The following is a 17346-nucleotide window of genomic DNA, read 5'->3' as shown; positions in this document are numbered from 1 at the left end:
CTTCTTCTTCTTCTTCTTCTTCTTCTTCTTCTTCTTCTTCTTCTTCTTCTTCCTCCTCCTCTTCCTTTTGAACCTATTATTTAGCCATTACAGTGGCCAAAGGACTTTTCACATATTGCTAACAACTTCTTGATTTGAGAAGAAAAATTGTTTTGAATACTTATCTTTTCAGTTAGGAGGTTTATCTCTTTCTAGACTTTCTTCTAACCATTTTTATTAGTTTATCATGAGGTTTTTTTTTTCTGGTAAGAGAATTCTGGACTCTTGGCCCATGTTTCTTAATTTTATAAGTGTATTTCAAATTTTCCAATTTGCCCTCATTTTCTTTGAAAAGTCTACTGTGATTCCCCGACTGATAAATGGTCAAAGGATATGAACAGGCAGTTTTCAGAGGAAGAAATTAAAGCTCTCTATAATAATAGGAAAAACTGTTCTAAATCTATTGATTTCAGAAATGCAAATCAAAATAACTCTGAGGTACCATATCACACTATTGAATTGGCTAACATGATAAAACAGGAAAATTATAAATGCTGGAGATGTGGGAAAATTGGAACACTAATGCATTGTTGGTAGAGCTGTGAACTGATCCAATTATTCTGGAGAGAAATTAGGAATTATGCCCAAAGGGCTATAAAAATGTGTATACCCTTTGTCCTAGCAATATCACTTCTAGGTCTGTATCTTAAAGAGATCATAAAAATGGGAAAAGGATCCATATGTACAAAAATATCTATAGCAGTACTTTTTGTGGTGGCCAAGAATTGGAAATTGAGGGGATGCCCATCAACTGGGGAATGACTAAACAAGTTGTGGTATATGAATGTAATGGAGTACTATTGTGCTATAAGAAATGATGAGCAGGCAGACTTCAGAAAAACCTGGGAAGACTTATATGAACTGATGCAAAGTGAAATGAGCAGAAACAAGGGAGCAGTAACAGCCACATTGTACAATGACTAACTTTGATAGACTTAGTTCTTCTCAGCAATGCAAGAATCTAAGACAACTCCAAAAGGCTGATGAAGGAACATGCTATCCATGTCCAGAGAAAGAACTATGGAGTCTGAATACAGATCGAAGCATACTATTTACTGTCTCCTTTTAAAAAATTTATTTTGTTTTTCCCATTTCTTGTGGTTTCTCCCACTCATTCTAATTCTTCTTTACAACATGACTAATGTAAAAACACATTAATAGGAATTTATATGTTAAAAAAAAGAAAATCTATTGTGGTCCTTGTTAATGTTCTTCAGTACCATTTGATTTGTGCGCTTCTGGAAGTTCTGGAAGTAGTATTTTCTTCCTTGTTGTTGTGGCTTTGGAGTTAATAATGATGGGTCTAGGCAACCTGCACTAAATAGAGAGCAGCTACCATGATGCCTCATTGGGGGTTGGAAGTTGTTCTAAATACTGGACTCCTGTGTAAATGAAGAGCATACTCTGATCTGGAAGGTTCTGTGGTATTATTTTGAGGTTGAACTCAAATGATGTATTCTGTTGTTTTAGGAGAAGCCTGCTAAGCTCAGACAGGAGCCTCTGTGAGCATTACCATGTTGATAGCAGTGTGATGAATTATTTGGCCACAGGACCTATCAAAAACCTATCTATTAAGTTCTAAGGGTGTTAGGCTGCATTTGTGGAAGGAACATACATTACAAAGACTTTATAGAACCTTAATGTGTAATTAACCTACACTTAATAAATCTTAATTTCTTGTTTGTCCAAGTCCTGTTTCTTTTTGTTTTTCAGGGTTTTTTTGTTTATTTGTTTTTACAATTTTAGGAAATTTTCTTTTATGATACTTTGGAATGTTCTGATTTCCCCCTGAGATTTTCTAGGAAGTAGAAATCCTTGGGGCGGCTAGGTGGTGCAGTGGCCCCGGAGTTGGGAGGACCTGGGATCGGTTCCAGCTTCAGATACTTAATACACACACACACACACACACACACACACACACACACACACACACAAACTGGCCGTGTAACCTTGAGCAAGTTACTTAACCCCAATTGCTTAAAAAAAAAAACAGAAATCCTGAGATTTCTACTTTGTTACAAATTTCCCAGGTTGGTTACATGGGTCTGCATGATTTCCAGTGGTCTGAATAATTCATTGATTTCTTTATCAAGCCTGTGTTTCTAACTGCTCTGTATTCTGTGCAGTTCCAGGGTTTGCTGTAGTAAGGTAGTATTTTTTTTTCTCTATGGATTTTTTGAGGTCAAGTCAATAAACATTTAATAAGTACCTACTATGTACCAAGCTCTGTGCTAAGTGTTTGAAGATACAAAGAAAGACCCTAAACCAAAAAAACAACCATAAATAGGACCAGCTCTTGAGGAGTTTACTCCACTGTTGGACTACACCTCACATTGGAAGTACCTACTATCCCTGAGGCCTTACCTTCTGATTAGGTAAAAGACAGTGTTGGTGATGAGAAGGTCACAAGAAAACCCAGGTGCTCCATCAGCCACCACCATACCATCCATCCATAGAACCATTGGTTACAGCCAATGGAGAAGTTTTGAATGCGGTGGATGAGTTCAGTTCCCTTGGTAGTGTCCTTTCCAGGGATGTACATATTGATAATAAGGTTGAAACAGGCATTGCCAGAGTTAACTCAGTGTTCCAAAAGAAGGTATGGGAGAGAAGAGGTATTAGACTGACTACCAGACCGAAGGTGCTGATCTCATTGCTGTATGCCTGTGAAAGAAACCTAGACAGTCCACCAGCACCTTGCCAGGAAACTGGCTTTCATTTGAATTATCTTAGGAAGATTCTGAAGATCACCTGGAGGGATAAGGTACCAGACACTGAAATCCTTACTCGATCTAAACTCCCAAGCATTCTAACTCTGCTTTAGAGAGTGCAACTCTGCTGGACTGGCCATGTTGTTCGAATGCAAAACATACGCTTGCCAAAAAGACTGTTTTATGGAGAACTTACACAGGGTAAGTGTTCATGTGGTGGCCAGAAGAAGAGACACAAGGACTCTCTCAAGGTCTCTCTCTAGAACTTTGGAATTGATTGTGTAACATGGGAGACACTGGCACAGGCCTGCTCAGCATGGCGTGCCCACATCAGAGAAGGTGCTGTGCTCTGTGAGCAAAGCAGAATTGAAACAGCTCAAAGGAAATGCAGGATGTGCAAATTTGGAGAATCTACCCCAAGTGTTCACACAGACTATTTGTGCCTGAACTGTGGTAGAGCTTTCGGAGCTCATATTGGTCTCATCAGTCACAGTTGGACACATTGAAACTTGACCTTATCACGGTGATGTTGTTTTGGTCCTCTTCAAGAACAAAGGACAACAGCCAACCAACCAACTTCTGATTGACTGAACCTTCTGAATTCAAGGAGACCCAAGTCAACCATGTTTGTTCCTCTCCATGCCATATGGCTGACTCATCACCACAGGACCTTCTCTATCATGTTACCCCACACCCCCTTCATGCCCTCAGCACTTGCTTTTCCTTACTTCAGCTCCCTTTATAAGTTGTTTACCCCAATTAGAATGTAGGTTTCTTGAAAGCAGGGACTATTTTTCTTTCTGCTTATATTTGTATTACTAGAGCATAGTGCGGTGTTTGGTTGTTTACTATGTGCCTTAATAAATGCCAGTTGACTGACTGGTAGGGACTAGAAATAAACAACACAAAACAACTATGTAAAAACGAGACATAGACAGGATAAATTAGAGATAATCTTAAAGAGAAGATAATAACATTATGGGGAATGGGAAAGGCTGCTTGAAGAAGTTTTTCATTACACTCTATATTGCGCATTAAATTTTTTTCCCTCAATTTTCAAATTCATTCATTTTGGTCTTTTTCATAGATGTTGTTTTTTTTTTTTTTTAAAGATTCTATCTGGAAAAACAGCAACAAGATGAATATTTCTGGTGGGGTGATGGGACCTGGACCCCTAAAAAGAAAAGACCACGTCTTTGAAATCCAGTCCCTAAATTTTCACATACATTTCAGCAGCCCAGATCACTGGCTCCTCTGCCCAAGGCAACTAGCCCACTCCAGTCCACCTATATCACCTCATTTGCTTATTAGACATTTCTTTCATAGACTGTCTCTCTAGTCCCACCCCAGAATACTTGCATATACAGATCACTCCTTAATCCCATTTAGATCACCTATTTAGCCTACTTGATGGTCCTTTCTCTGCTTCACCAGGCCCATCCTAGACTACTTGCCACTCCTTAATCCCATCCAGATCCTTTCACTGTCTTTTTTGTATATAAGCATCTTGTCACAGACTTCCAGGTTTACCAGAAGTAAATAATCCCCAAAACATTTTTTTGGTGAATACTTTACAATTTGATGAAGATGTCCAAATATTATTGGCCTACCTGAACCTTTTCTGACAATGGTTTTTGGCAGAGTCTTGAATTAGAGTGAGTTTTATTGGTAAAAATTACCCTTTCTTAATCTTCAATATTTTAGTCTTTATATTGTTTTTCCCAGGTCAAGTATTTTTATCTCCACAACAATGATTAGCAGCTGTTTTCTTTTTTTAAAATTGGTTTTATTTTTCCTCCCTCTAATTTCAAGAAGCCTACAATATTAGCATCTCCAACTTCCAGGTCCCTCTGAAGGTTTTTTTTTTACTTGTTTTCTTAGGCTTAATTAGACTGTTTTTCAGGAATAGTTTTGTCAGTTCTTGAAGTCTTTTGGTTTTTTTTTTTTGACACACTTTTGAGCTTAGGTGTAATAACACCTAAGGATCAATAGATCCTATTTCATTGTGGGCTTTAATAATCCTTGAAATGCTTGATTTCTAAAAACTAAAAGGTGATGAAATATCTCTTATAGCTATTGAAGTGTGCTCTTTAAAAAGCTATAAATCTTTTGCCCATTTCCTTGTTTATCTTTTAAAATCACAGAACTAAAAACACAATGGAAAACAAATGAAGGAGCTATACTGAAATTAGTTAAAAGTGAGGGAAACAACTCAATATGGTTTTGTGTGCTCAAGTTAAGACATTATGTATCAACCTAGTATCAACAGAAGTGCACAAACATGACCATTTGTAATCATAAAATTAATGCCTGTCCCAAGTAATTCACACATCATTGTAAGAATAACCAAGTAAAACAGATTCACGCATTTGCTGTGTCTGTAAATGTATGTCCTGGAAATTTTTGTCTTACATTTCCTCTCTGCTAAGAGATGGGAAGCATACTTTATCATCAGTCATCTAGAGGTGCAATTGCTTATTGCACTGGTCAGAGTTCTCAATGTTTAATTAGGATATTTGTGCTATAAATTGTTGGTTCTGCTCTCTTCAGTTTGCATCAGTCCATAAATGTTTTATTGTTTCTTTGAAGTAGTCATGTCTATTATTTTTTAAAAGCATAATATACTAAACATTCACTTGTTTATCCATTTCCAAGCTACTGGTCACCCATTTTCTTTCCAGTTGTTTGCTACAACAAAAAATGCTGCTATAAACATTTTGGTACACATGATTCCTTTCCCATTAGGGACTATATTTTTCCTGTTTACATCTTATCATTCTTTTTCTGATTCATATTGTGTATTAGGTACTTCCCCTGGGAGGTTGGCAGTTCCACAATCCCCAGATTAGAGCCCAAACTGGTTTTGTTCCTTAGGGATCCAAGATGGGGGTGGAATGAAACAATGAGGAGTCTAATTTCCTTACTGAGAAGACAGGCAAACACAGACCAATGAATCTAGGATAAATGTCAAGGATGGGTAAAGAAAAAGGATAGGTACGGGTTACCAGCCCTAGTGACATCAATCAAGCATTACCTGGCTATCTACTGCACTAGATCAGGGCACATTGAAAAGTAGGGGAAGAGGGGCGGCTAGCTGGCGCAGTGAGTAGAGCACTGGCCCTGGAGTCAGGAGGACCTGAGTTCAAATCCGGCCTCAGACACTTAACACAAAAACTAGCCATGTGACCTTGGGCAAGTCACTTAACCCCAATTGCCCTCCAAAAAAAAAAAGTAGGAGAAGAGATAACACTAGAACCCAGATCTCCCAATTTCCAACCCAATGCTCTTTGGTTACTTCCCTAAATTTGTTTCTGCCCTTCATTGGTGGTGTTTCACAATTCTGGCTACTATCTTCAAAGGACTGAGAGCTAGAAAAGGCTTTATCTACTCTCCAGCCTTTTCATTCAACACATGTGGAAACTGAGGCACAGAGTGGGGGATGGTGCTTGCCCAAGGTCACATAGAAGGTGCAGAGATAACAAAAGCAGGATGAATGCTGTACACTTTAAATAGGCATACACTTTAAGTTGAAGATGCCTAGTTTTGTCCAATCCAGTAATTTTACAGAGGAACAAATAGGCCCTCATAAGGGAAGTGACTTGACCAAGGTCATATAACAAGCTATAGAAGAATCAAGTGAGTTTTCTGCTGCCTAGAAAATGAAAATCTCATAACTAAGAAATAATAACAACAAAAATTTTCACTTTTCTGTAGTTCTTTAAGATTCACAAAGTGCTTTTTCTCACAACTCTGAGAGTTAGGCAGTTCAGGCATTATGTATCCCAGTTTCTAGCTGATGATAATAATAGTAATAAGTAATGGCTAGCATTTTTAAAGTTTCTCAAAACACCTTACAAATCTTATTTTGTCCTACAAAAACTGAGGCAGGCAGAAGTAGTGACATATCTATGGTCATGTAGCTAGTATGTTACTAAGGCAAAATTTGAACTCGGGTTTTCCTGACTCCAGGTTCAGCACTCTGTCCACCAAGCCACTTAACTGGCTTAATGATGTTAAATATATTCCCTTTGGAATGAGAAGAGCTTTCTTTTGAAAAACAGCAGTGCCACCAAACTTAGTCTCCCTTCTCTCCTTCTTTTCAGTGAAATCCAAATGCCAGTCTGGAATACTTTCCAACAGAGTCATGAGAGGGCATATTTCAGGAAGGAATCAGAGAGGAAGAGTCCAGCTGAGCTCTTAGGAAATTACAGATCAAATAAAGTTCCTCCCCAGTATTAAAGCATTTAGATCATAAATATAAGAAAAAACAGTAAGGATATGGGCCCTCCCCATCCCAAGATTTAGAAGGAATAAAAATAAATCCTGTTTTTTTTTTTTTAAGAGGAAGATCATTTCCTGAAGATGGAAATAACCTGAATTTGAACTGAGCTTATGTCTCTTGATGGGCCCTGAGCTATAATCTGTGCTGACAGGCAAGGGCATTTTGAGACAGGAAAGTCTCCTCTCTAGGTCACTGTTAAATTACGAAAGTGGGTAAAGTTTGATTTACATATTCTTATTCATAATAATATTTCATATGGTAAAATGATTATCTCAATTTTACACTTGTAGTTCAGCAAAAATCTTTCAAGTTGTTATGGGCTAGATCAGTGGTATCAAACTCAAATAGAAACTGTAGTTACTAAACCATTATAAGTTACTAAACCTTGCCACATATTGACTTAGAAAACCATGTATTAACATTATCTATATTCTATAGTATTTGGGGTGGTGGCAGCTAGGTAGTACAGGGGATAACAATGCTGGGCCTGGAATCAGGAAGACTCATCTTTCTGAGTTCAAATCTGGCTTCAGACACTTCCTAGCTGTGTGACCCTGGGCAAGTCACTTAACCTTGTTTTCCTTAGTTCCTCATCTGCAAAATGAGCTGGAGAAGGAAATGACAAACCACTCCAGTATCTTTGCCAAGAAAACTCCAAATGGGGTCATCAAGGCAAGACACAATTGAAATGATTGAATAGTGAAATTGTATTTTTATTTATTTTGCTATATATTTCCCAATTACATTTTAATCTGGGTCTGGGGGCATTTGGTAACATGACAAATGCAGTCCACATGTGTTTGACATCTCTGGACAAGAAGATCATGCAGCTAGGAGAATTCGTAATTAATGAAGAGTGGGATACAGAGTATTTATTAATAGATCACTGTCAGCCTGGAAGGTTTCTAGTGCAGGTCCAAAGGTCTCTGCCTGTCCTCTTTGTCCTTCTTCCACTCACCATACTCTATGGGTTCTACAATCTTCCTGTTGCTCCTTGGATTTGCTTTTCCCTGAAACTCTTCCATCATTCAGGCCTTTCCCGATGACCCCTCAGTTCCATTAAAAAGCAGCTACAACAACTCACTCACCCTAGGCTAACCTCCGCCTTGTCCTGCTGCTGTTCTCTGATAGGCCTAAAACTTTAATACTGTAAGGCAGAGGTTCCTAATTGTTTTGTATCTTGGACCCCTTCAGCAGGCTGGTGAAGCCTATGGATCCTTTTGTAGAGTAATGTTGTTAAATACACAAAGTAAAATGCATAGGATTATAAAGGAAACCAAGTATATTAAAAATTATCAACTTTTTTTAGAAAACAGATTCACAGATTCCAGATTAAGAATACTTATTTTAAGGATTTCATCTATGTGGATACATCATGAAACCCTGTACACTACAGTAGTTCCTGTAATATAAACAAACAAACAGACCTACAAACCAGTCACATTATGGACTCTTCAAGCTTAATGAGGCCAATCTCTGCACCACAGACATATTAGCCATCGCTGAGCCCTTACTTAAAGCCTTTCTGGCTTAGTAAGGCCTATTGGAATTCAAATTCCTCTGGAATAGTTTTCAAGAACCCAGGGTCACCTCAAGCCAAGATGAGCTCTTTCTTGGTGTCTAGGGCTGAAAAGGTGATTTGAGCTAAGTTATTAATAACTGGTAATGTCTCACTGCCTTTACAGATTAGGGGCATACAGTTGCTCAGTACTTCCTAAGCTCCAGAGATGAATCTAGCTCTGGATAGAGGTGGGTCAGAGATATAGGAGCTCATCACATTTAAAGTCAGAAGACTGACATTGGCATTCAGAATTTCCTTTTCTACCTGTGTGACCTTAATCTCTGAGGGAGGGAAGAGGAAGAGTATGGTGATGCAGACAGCATGGAAAGTCCCTTTCATCACTAAGTTCTGTGATACTGTGATACATTCTAAGTTTTTGAGCAATTATGGAAGTCAAAGAAGCTTTAAACCTCACAACTGAGGGACCTCAGAGGTTTAATAGCATTTGGGACTATAAGAATCATGGAGATTACTTAATCCAACCACTTCATTTGACAAGTGATAATACTGAGGTCCAAAGAGAGTGTCTAGCCCAAGGTCACATGACAATGAGGGACTGGTAGCAGCACCTGGTTTCCATCCCAGGTTTCATGAAATGCCCAGTTGTGGAAACCACCCCTTTGCCACCCTGCCCCTTTCCTGCTTTTTCCATTCTCCTTGTTTGATTCACAGCCATTTTGGGGGCTTTTTGCCTGTCTAGTTTTTTCATGTTTTGACAAACTCAATGAAAGGACTCAATTAAACACTGAACAAGTTTGACTTCAGAGAACAGAGCATTGAAGAAACACTTGTTTTCTAGTCCAGGGGTCTGTGGAGACCCTGGTCTGTGCTGGTAGCAACAGCACCCTCACTGAATCTCTTGGATGAAGTTGAGTTGTGTGTAAGAGAGGTGTGTTTGACAAACGATCACTTCCTTTCACTGGAAAAGAAAGAAATCCTTTGTGGAGAGTTGAGAATTGAACCTAACTGGCTTTGAATTAGGGACAAGCTGCTTTACTGAATTTAAATGTTTATTTTTAGAAATGCATTCCTCTTTGTCCCCTGAATTATAGTATTCATTAGATTTAGATCTGGAAAGGAAAATATAAAGTGTTTAGTAATAGTATCTAGAGCCCAAGGGGACCTTGGGGGCCATTTAGTACAACCTCATCATTTTATAAGTGAACAAACCGATGTCAAAGATAGGAAATGACCAGTGTCCTTAGAATAAACTATCAGTGCCAGGATTCAGTCTAGGTCCTCTGACTTCTCATCTAGTACTCTGACCTCCATGCTTGAATGCCTTTCAGAATCAGAAGGAATTTTAGGGATCTCCAGATAATTGAAGATAGTTAGTTCTACCCTAAATGCTATCTCCGGTTTAAAAATTTCCAATTCCTTCACTCCTCTAACAAAAAGAATTCAACCCCTGGCATGGTTTAACCAAAGACATGAACTTTGAGGAAGGTGTTCAGAGAGTACAGCACCAAAATGAAGGTAAAATGCCAATTCAGCAGTTTCATATAGCTATATCTATAGATATAGATATATATATCTATATATATATATATGTTACATTTCAATATCTTGGGAAAGCATAAGAGACATAGCCTACTGCTTCATGTTTGTCTTTATCAACAATAGCCTGTGAATCTTATGTGTTTTAAACATTTTCTTTGTGCAGAGGAAATAATAGCTGTCCCATATCTGATCTACATTGTCCATTGAGTAACTTTCTACTTCCCCACCTTTGGGGAGACCCCTAGACATGAACTAAAACTTAATTTTTAAGTAATTTTTTCCTGGGGCTTTGGGTGGGGATGTAAAAAAACAAAAATCATGAGAAAAAGATTCTAATCCCCCCTTTAGGTGGTCAGGAAATTCCAGCACTAAATCTGGTCTCAATTACCTAGGTCTAGAACTAAAAGGGACCCCTTAATAGAGAGGGAGAAGTTTGTGGGACCCTAGCCCCCTAGACCCAGCAACAATTATTATTATTATATTTGAATTCCTGGTGCATGACAAGAATGTTAGTCATATATGGCTTTCAGCAAGGCTCTTACCTAAGTGTTCTAAGAATCTTACAGTATTCTTGTGGCCAGCTTGGAAAGATATGGGCTGAATGATAATCAGAAATGTTGGTAGCCAGTTGAATAACTAGACCCCCAAAGAAATGATTTAATGGACTAGGTTGAATCTGGAGGGAGTGGAGTTCTCTAGTGGAATGCCCCAGATATCTGTCCTTTGGCCCCATTCTGTTCACTATATTTATTAATTTCTTCAGTTCAATGAAGTTATAGATGTCATGATTTCCACTTTTGCAGATGACATTAGGATATGTCATATGGATGACAAAATCAAGATTCAAAAAGATCTGGGCATTCTAGCAAGATGGGGTCAAAACTGACATGATGACATTAAGTAGAGTTTTGAAAATGCTTTACAAAGCTTAAAGTGCTATATAAATATGAGTTGTTATTACAGTTATTTAGTGGATAACAAGCCTGATATGGGCCTAGAGTATGATGTGATAGCTTAAAAAAAAAAAGAACATGATTTTCAGTATCATTAACAGAAGTCCAGAGAGAGGAAAGTTAGAATGTTCAGTCCTGTGTCTTGATCAAGCCACTTCTGGAATACTGTGGCAAGCTGAGGGCATCATATTTAAGAGAGGCAGAGATAAACTGGGAGAGATATAGAGAAACATAGTATGGTGAATACAGAGTCAACTTGGTTCAAAGACTGCCTCTGATTTATCCTGGTTGAGCGACTTAACTTCTCAATACTCCAACTGATTCTCAAAGACAATGAAGTGTAGAAAATGGGTTAATCTGCATTGACATCCATTGTTACTTTGAAAAGGGAATCCCTGCATGTTATGCTCAGCAAACTTCCATTAACTAGAATGTCTCTTTCTCTATGTTGCATAATAGAATCAAGACAAATCAACAAGCATTTATTAAATGCCTACTATGTGCCGGCACTTGCCAAATGCTGGGACTCTAAATAGAAACAGAAAGGCAGTCCCTGCTCTCAAGGAGCTTACATTCTAATATGGAAGAACAACACATGAAAGGAAGCTGAAAAAAGGGTGGGGAAGGAAGAAGGAGGGAAGTATGGTGGAGAAAGTTTGGAGAATCAGGACTAGCTCCTGGAGGAGAATGAAGACGCATCTGATCTGGGCACTTCTTCAAATGGAGTCTCTGGGGGTAACCAGCCAATCAGAGGAAGGGACCACAGGGGCAAAGTGAACTTCCAGGGCGAGGAAACTTCTTGGGCAGGATGGAGCGTGGAAGTGTTTTCTCACCTCCAGTTCCTTCGTATCTCTCCCATTTTCCATGTTTGTTTTTTTCCAAAAGCTCAGCACAACGACAGCAACCTTTATACATGAGCACTCAAGTGCCCTGGGATGTGGTCCTTCTGGTTCTGGGGAATGTAAGTCATTGAGAATAGCTAGTTCTCTCTTAATATGCCTGTATTTATCTTGGATTTCCATGCCCTATTAATTTTTGTTTTATCCTTCTCACACTGAAGATTATTCTCCTTCATACAGAAAGGAGAAGTATGATATGTAGTAGGTACTTACTAAATGCTTATTGACTAACTAATGAAGCAGCCCCCACTCTAGCACATTGCCTCACTGGTGAACAATCTATGACCTCAGCATCTGCAAGCTGATATTCTCTTTAATATAGGAATGTTTTTCAAATTTCACAGAGTTAGATGATTTTCAAATTCATTCCCTTTCTTTAAATTTGAAAAAAAGTTATTTTAATTAAAAACTCTTCACTGTTAATGAATCCAGCCTGGTTACTGATTAAGGACATGAATATTACCTCCTCTTTGTGTGTGTGTGTGTGTGTGTGTGTGTGTGTGTGTGTGTGTGTGTGTGTACAACTATCTAATTAAGCTTCTGTACTAGCCCTGCCCACTAGAACAATAAAGATTTCCATGCAAGTGTTTGCATGTTAAATTTTGGCCCATCCTTTAAGATCCAACCCACACGCCACCTCCTACATGAAGCCTGCCTGGATCCCCTCTACCGTACATAGTAACCTTCCTCCTTTGACCTCACATAACACTTTCTTTTTGTAACTCTAATGCAATTCTCATGCAATATCATGCACTCTATCAGTGTTTGCATCTTCTCCCTCCAACCAGAAACCTAGATCTATGAGGGTTTAGATCCCATCCAATCTAAATTTTTTATGCATAGTACATAGTAAATATTAAATAAATATTTGTTGGATTTGGATTTTTTAATTTGAGGAATAGAAGGTTATTAGACCATGCAAGGCACTGACTATGCTAAAAAAGTCTTTAAATGGCAACAAGTTAAGCTTCACAAATCCATCAGTAGTACACATTGACAGGCACACACGCCATGCTCTATATAAGTTCATGTGCTGGGACCTGGGGACAGGGCAGTATACACAATCCTATTCTCTCTCCCAAGGAACACTGCCTAGGAATGTTCCTTTCTCTAGAAGGTTGGAGTTGAAAAATCTCAAATGTGGGTTTATTTGAGATTCAATCCTAAGTCCAGGAAATCTCTTCTCTTGCTAGAAGGATAGCTTTAACAATCCAGGGTAGATGAGTCTGGCTTAGTAATGATTATAATAACTCATATGTGTCCATTGAGATTAAAGTTTACAAACAACTCTATAGGGACAGTAGCAAAATTTTTACTCCCATTTTACAGGTGGGGATACTGAAGCTTAGATATGTGAAGCATTGGAGCTGAGTTCGAATCCAAACCCTCTAGGTTCCCTTTCAGAGCCCTTTCTATTCCATTCACCACCCCTCAACATGTTGTGATGTACTGAAAGGAGAAATGGACTGAAAGTCCAAAGATCTAGTCCTAGCTTTCTAACTTATGAACTCTGTGACCTTGGAAAAGTTTCAATTTGAATGAATTGAGGGAACTGGATAAATCCCTTCTATCTTGAATCATGACTACAATATTCCTTCCAGTTATAACCTCCTGTGTTTCTATGATTCTGAAGCCTTTTGCATACCTGATATTCCGTTGTATGAACTCCATACATTCACAAGAAAGCCACAGCTCAGGCTCAGAAAGAATTCATCTGGTTGTCATTTGCTGATACCAAAATAAAGAGTACAATGAGGACATATGGCAGCCTGTAAGACAGTTACTGTGTTCCTTTTGTCCAAAATTCTGACATGTCATGGAAAACATGAGGTCCAACTAGGAAACAGCCAAGTCTGCCAGAGCTGTGAATGGAACACGGGAGACCTCTGAACCTTGAGACTTAGCCCATTCCTCACTTAGGCGGGAATAAAAGGAGTCAGGAACTATTATGAATGAATCAGTACAGGACAGGCAGACCCCCATGCACCTTTGAATATACCAATCAGAAGGAAGCCAGGGAAGAATGCACGCATGGATTGGTATAATATATTCTGTGTTCAGTGGTTATAACTCTGGATGGTTTCATCAGTCGCTCTGGCTGTTTCTGTCTTTTAGTCCTCCTCCTTCTTTGGGATAAACTGTCTAATCTGAGGAGATTGTCTTAATCTATAAAGTCCCTTGAAGATGTGAAATTCTGTGTTTTTATGAGTTGTTACTCTAAATTCTTTTCTACTCTGAAGGATCATGGGACTTAAGAGTTGGAAGTGCCTCAGAGATCATGCAATCTAAGCCCCTCATGTTACATATTTTACTGAATCCCAGAGAAGTTAAGTGACTTGACCAAAGTCACACAGTTACAAGGGGAGCTAAGACTTTGCAGTATGAATCAGTGTTATTTCTACTCTCCTGTACTTCCTCCCTCTTTTTTTTTTAATAAGACATTTGAAAAATGTTGGTTGGCAATAAAAACTTTATTGCCCTTCTCACAATCACACTAGTTCTTGGTCCTTGAGTGAGCATCTGAACAGCTAATCTCGCTGGAGCGCACCATGGAATTTGAAACTCCAGATAGTGATGGATACTCTGACAGGCTGGTATGGCCAAAGAGATTCATAAAAGTTTCAACCCACTGAATTGGGCATGTGTTTAAAACCATATCTAAATGACTTCTCTCTTGGTAATTTGAGAATTTCTACCCTCATTTTGGAAATTATTTTGTTTTACCAAGTTCCATGGTAGATCTAGTCTTAGCAGTCAATGGCCAAAGGGGTCTGATTTGAGACATGAATGTGAAACATGAATGTGAAAAGTCCTCTTGTCCCTAAATATGCTTCCCACCAGCCTGCCTAAATGTCTGAAATTCTTACCATAACCTGCTCAAGTTTCCTGTTAAAATGAAATCCAAGAAGTATTAAGGCATTAAACTATGATCATCCATTAACTCTTTAAAGCTCATTAGCCTCTCATTTTCAGAGAAGGCCAGAAAAGTTGAAACACAGTTTAGTAAATTTTGATGGGAGTCAAAGAGAATTAGGTACAGAGCAAATACCGTGACTTGGGGAATGCTGGTCATAATAGAATGTCACAATGTTGTTCAGTCACATTAGACTTTGTGACCCCATTTGAGGCAAAGGTACTGGAGTAGTTTTCTCTTTTCTTCTCCAGTTCATATTACAGATGAGGAAACTGAAGCAAACAGAGTTAAGTGACTTGCCCAGGATCCCACAGCTAATAAGTGTCTGAGGCTGTAAATTAATCCCTGAAAATGAGTTTTCCTGACTCTGGGCCTCCCACTCTATCAAATGCACTACCTACATATCCCCCTCCCAATATGGAATGCTTCACAAATTTTTGTGTTATTTTTGTGTAGGGATCATGCTAATTTTGTCTATATCATTCCACTTTTAGAATATATACTGCCAAAGCAAGTATATATAACAAGAAAAAGGTAATTTTTAAAGCTACACTGGGGGCAAAAGGAGCAAAAAAGAAAGTGCTAGGGCCACTGCTTGTGAGATAATAATAGATGAAAAGAGTAGGCAGAATTTGTCTACTTTTGTTTTCTTTTCTCTGTGAAGGAGAATAATCTTCAGATGGGGAAGGATTAAAAAAAAATTAATAGGGCATGGACATCCAAGATAAGTGAGGGTGTATTTAGAGAGAACTAGATATTCTCAGTGAATTAAATTCCCCAGAACCAGATGGACCGTATCCCAGGGCACTTGAGTGCTCATGGATAAAGGTTGCTGTCATTGTTGCTGAGCTTTTGGGGGAAAATGAACAAACAGACATGGAGAAGGGGAGAGGCACTAAAGGACTTGGGGTGAGAAAATGTTTTCCTGTTTTTTAAAAAAAAATACCAGTAAGCTCTATTTCAATTTCAGGTAAAATTCTAGGATAGATTATTAAAGGAATGATTCATGAACATTTAGGAAGGGAAGCAGTGATCACTATGAATCTGGATTTTAAAAATTCATGACAGAATAATCTCATTTCCTTTTTTTTCTGCCACAGGGTTACTAACATAGTAGATTAGGGGAATGCCATAACCATAACCTGAATTTTAGCAGTACATTTGACAAAGTCTCTTATGGAGACTTTTTGTCCTTCTGGACAAAATGGAGAAATTTAAGTCAATTCCAAAAACATTTATTAAGCTCCATCTGTAAGGCACCTGCTAAGGTCTTGGACAAAATGACAAAAACAGTCACAACACAATGGATTTAGTTTGGGTCTAGAAAACCCTAGAGAATTAGCGAAGAAACTAATTCAGACAATAAATTCACCGCGTAGTAGGATACAAAATAGATACATACAACACCAAAGTATTTTTGTGTAGCTACCATAAGATCCAGGAGGAATTAATAGAAAGGAAAATTCCATTGAAAATAATTGCAAAGTACATAAAATATTTAGGAGTCAATTTACAAAGACACGTTTGAGACATACATACACACATATAAAATATGTATGTATGTGTGTATATATAAATACACATATGTACTTATATACACACACATAATTATAAAAGACTCTCTGAAGATATAAAGGAAGATAAATGATGGGAGGAATATTCCTTGCCCATAGTTGGTCTGTGACAATATGATAAAAAATGGCAATACTATCTAAGTTAATTTACAAATTTGGTGCTATATCAGTCCAGCTACTGAGAGATTTATAGTAGTAGAGTATACAGGGCATATATTACATTCTATAGCATAGAAGTTTATAGAAGTAGATAAAATAATAACAAAATTCATTTGAAGGACCAAAATTTCTATAATCTTCTGTGAAAAAATGAAAAAAAAAGCAAGCAAACCAGAAAGGAAAGGGAAATAGATTATACAGATTCTGTCACTCTCTCTATCTCTGTCTCTCTCTAGGTCTTCTCTCTCTTTGTCTCTCTCTGTTTCTCTCCAAGCATCAGAAAAAATTATATTTCATTATCTTGCAAGATTGAATCAGCTTCGATACTTGCATCTCATCAGTACCTCTGCACCTCTGACTAAACAGTGGAATCATGAGGTGCAAAATCTTCTTTAAAGGAGGGGGCCCAGACCAAAGATCTCCCACATGGGAGATGTCATCCCAATGTCATCCCTTCCCCCAGCCCAAGTTTTCATTTTCCTATTGTGTATTGTTTCCCATTACGTTGTAAGCTTCTTGAGGACAGGAACTGTCTTTCTTATATTTGTATCTAAATCTCTCAATCAACAAATCAATTTCTTTCTTAGTTTACTACATTATTTTGTTGTTGTTCAAAGATTTTTCAGTCTGTCCAACTCTTTGTGACCCCATCTGGGGTTCTCTTGACAAAGATACTGGAGTGGTTTGCCATTTCTTTCTCCAACTCACTTTACAGATGAGGAAACTGAGGCAAACATGGTTAAGTGACTTGCCC

At 38.2% G+C, this 17346-nt stretch overlaps 1 protein-coding gene and 1 non-coding gene across 2 annotated transcripts in view; both read right to left on the bottom strand.

The window, feature by feature from the left end:
* The window catches only part of LOC138173824 (ena/VASP-like protein), a 285363-nt gene that overhangs the window by 246217 nt on the left and 21800 nt on the right, over positions 1–17346 (bottom strand). The gene's annotated exons all lie outside the window — the stretch shown is intronic.
* LOC138173841 (U6 spliceosomal RNA) lies at positions 15271–15377 on the bottom strand. Its single transcript, XR_011171548.1, has one exon. It is a non-coding gene; the product is annotated as a U6 spliceosomal RNA (small nuclear RNA).

Source organism: Petaurus breviceps, unplaced genomic scaffold, assembly GCF_028583685.1.
Source record: "Petaurus breviceps papuanus isolate PSGF00001 unplaced genomic scaffold, PetGlider_PUasm1.0 65, whole genome shotgun sequence".
Taxonomy (NCBI): domain Eukaryota; kingdom Metazoa; phylum Chordata; class Mammalia; order Diprotodontia; family Petauridae; genus Petaurus; species Petaurus breviceps.
This window is presented reverse-complemented; position numbering and strand designations above follow the sequence as displayed.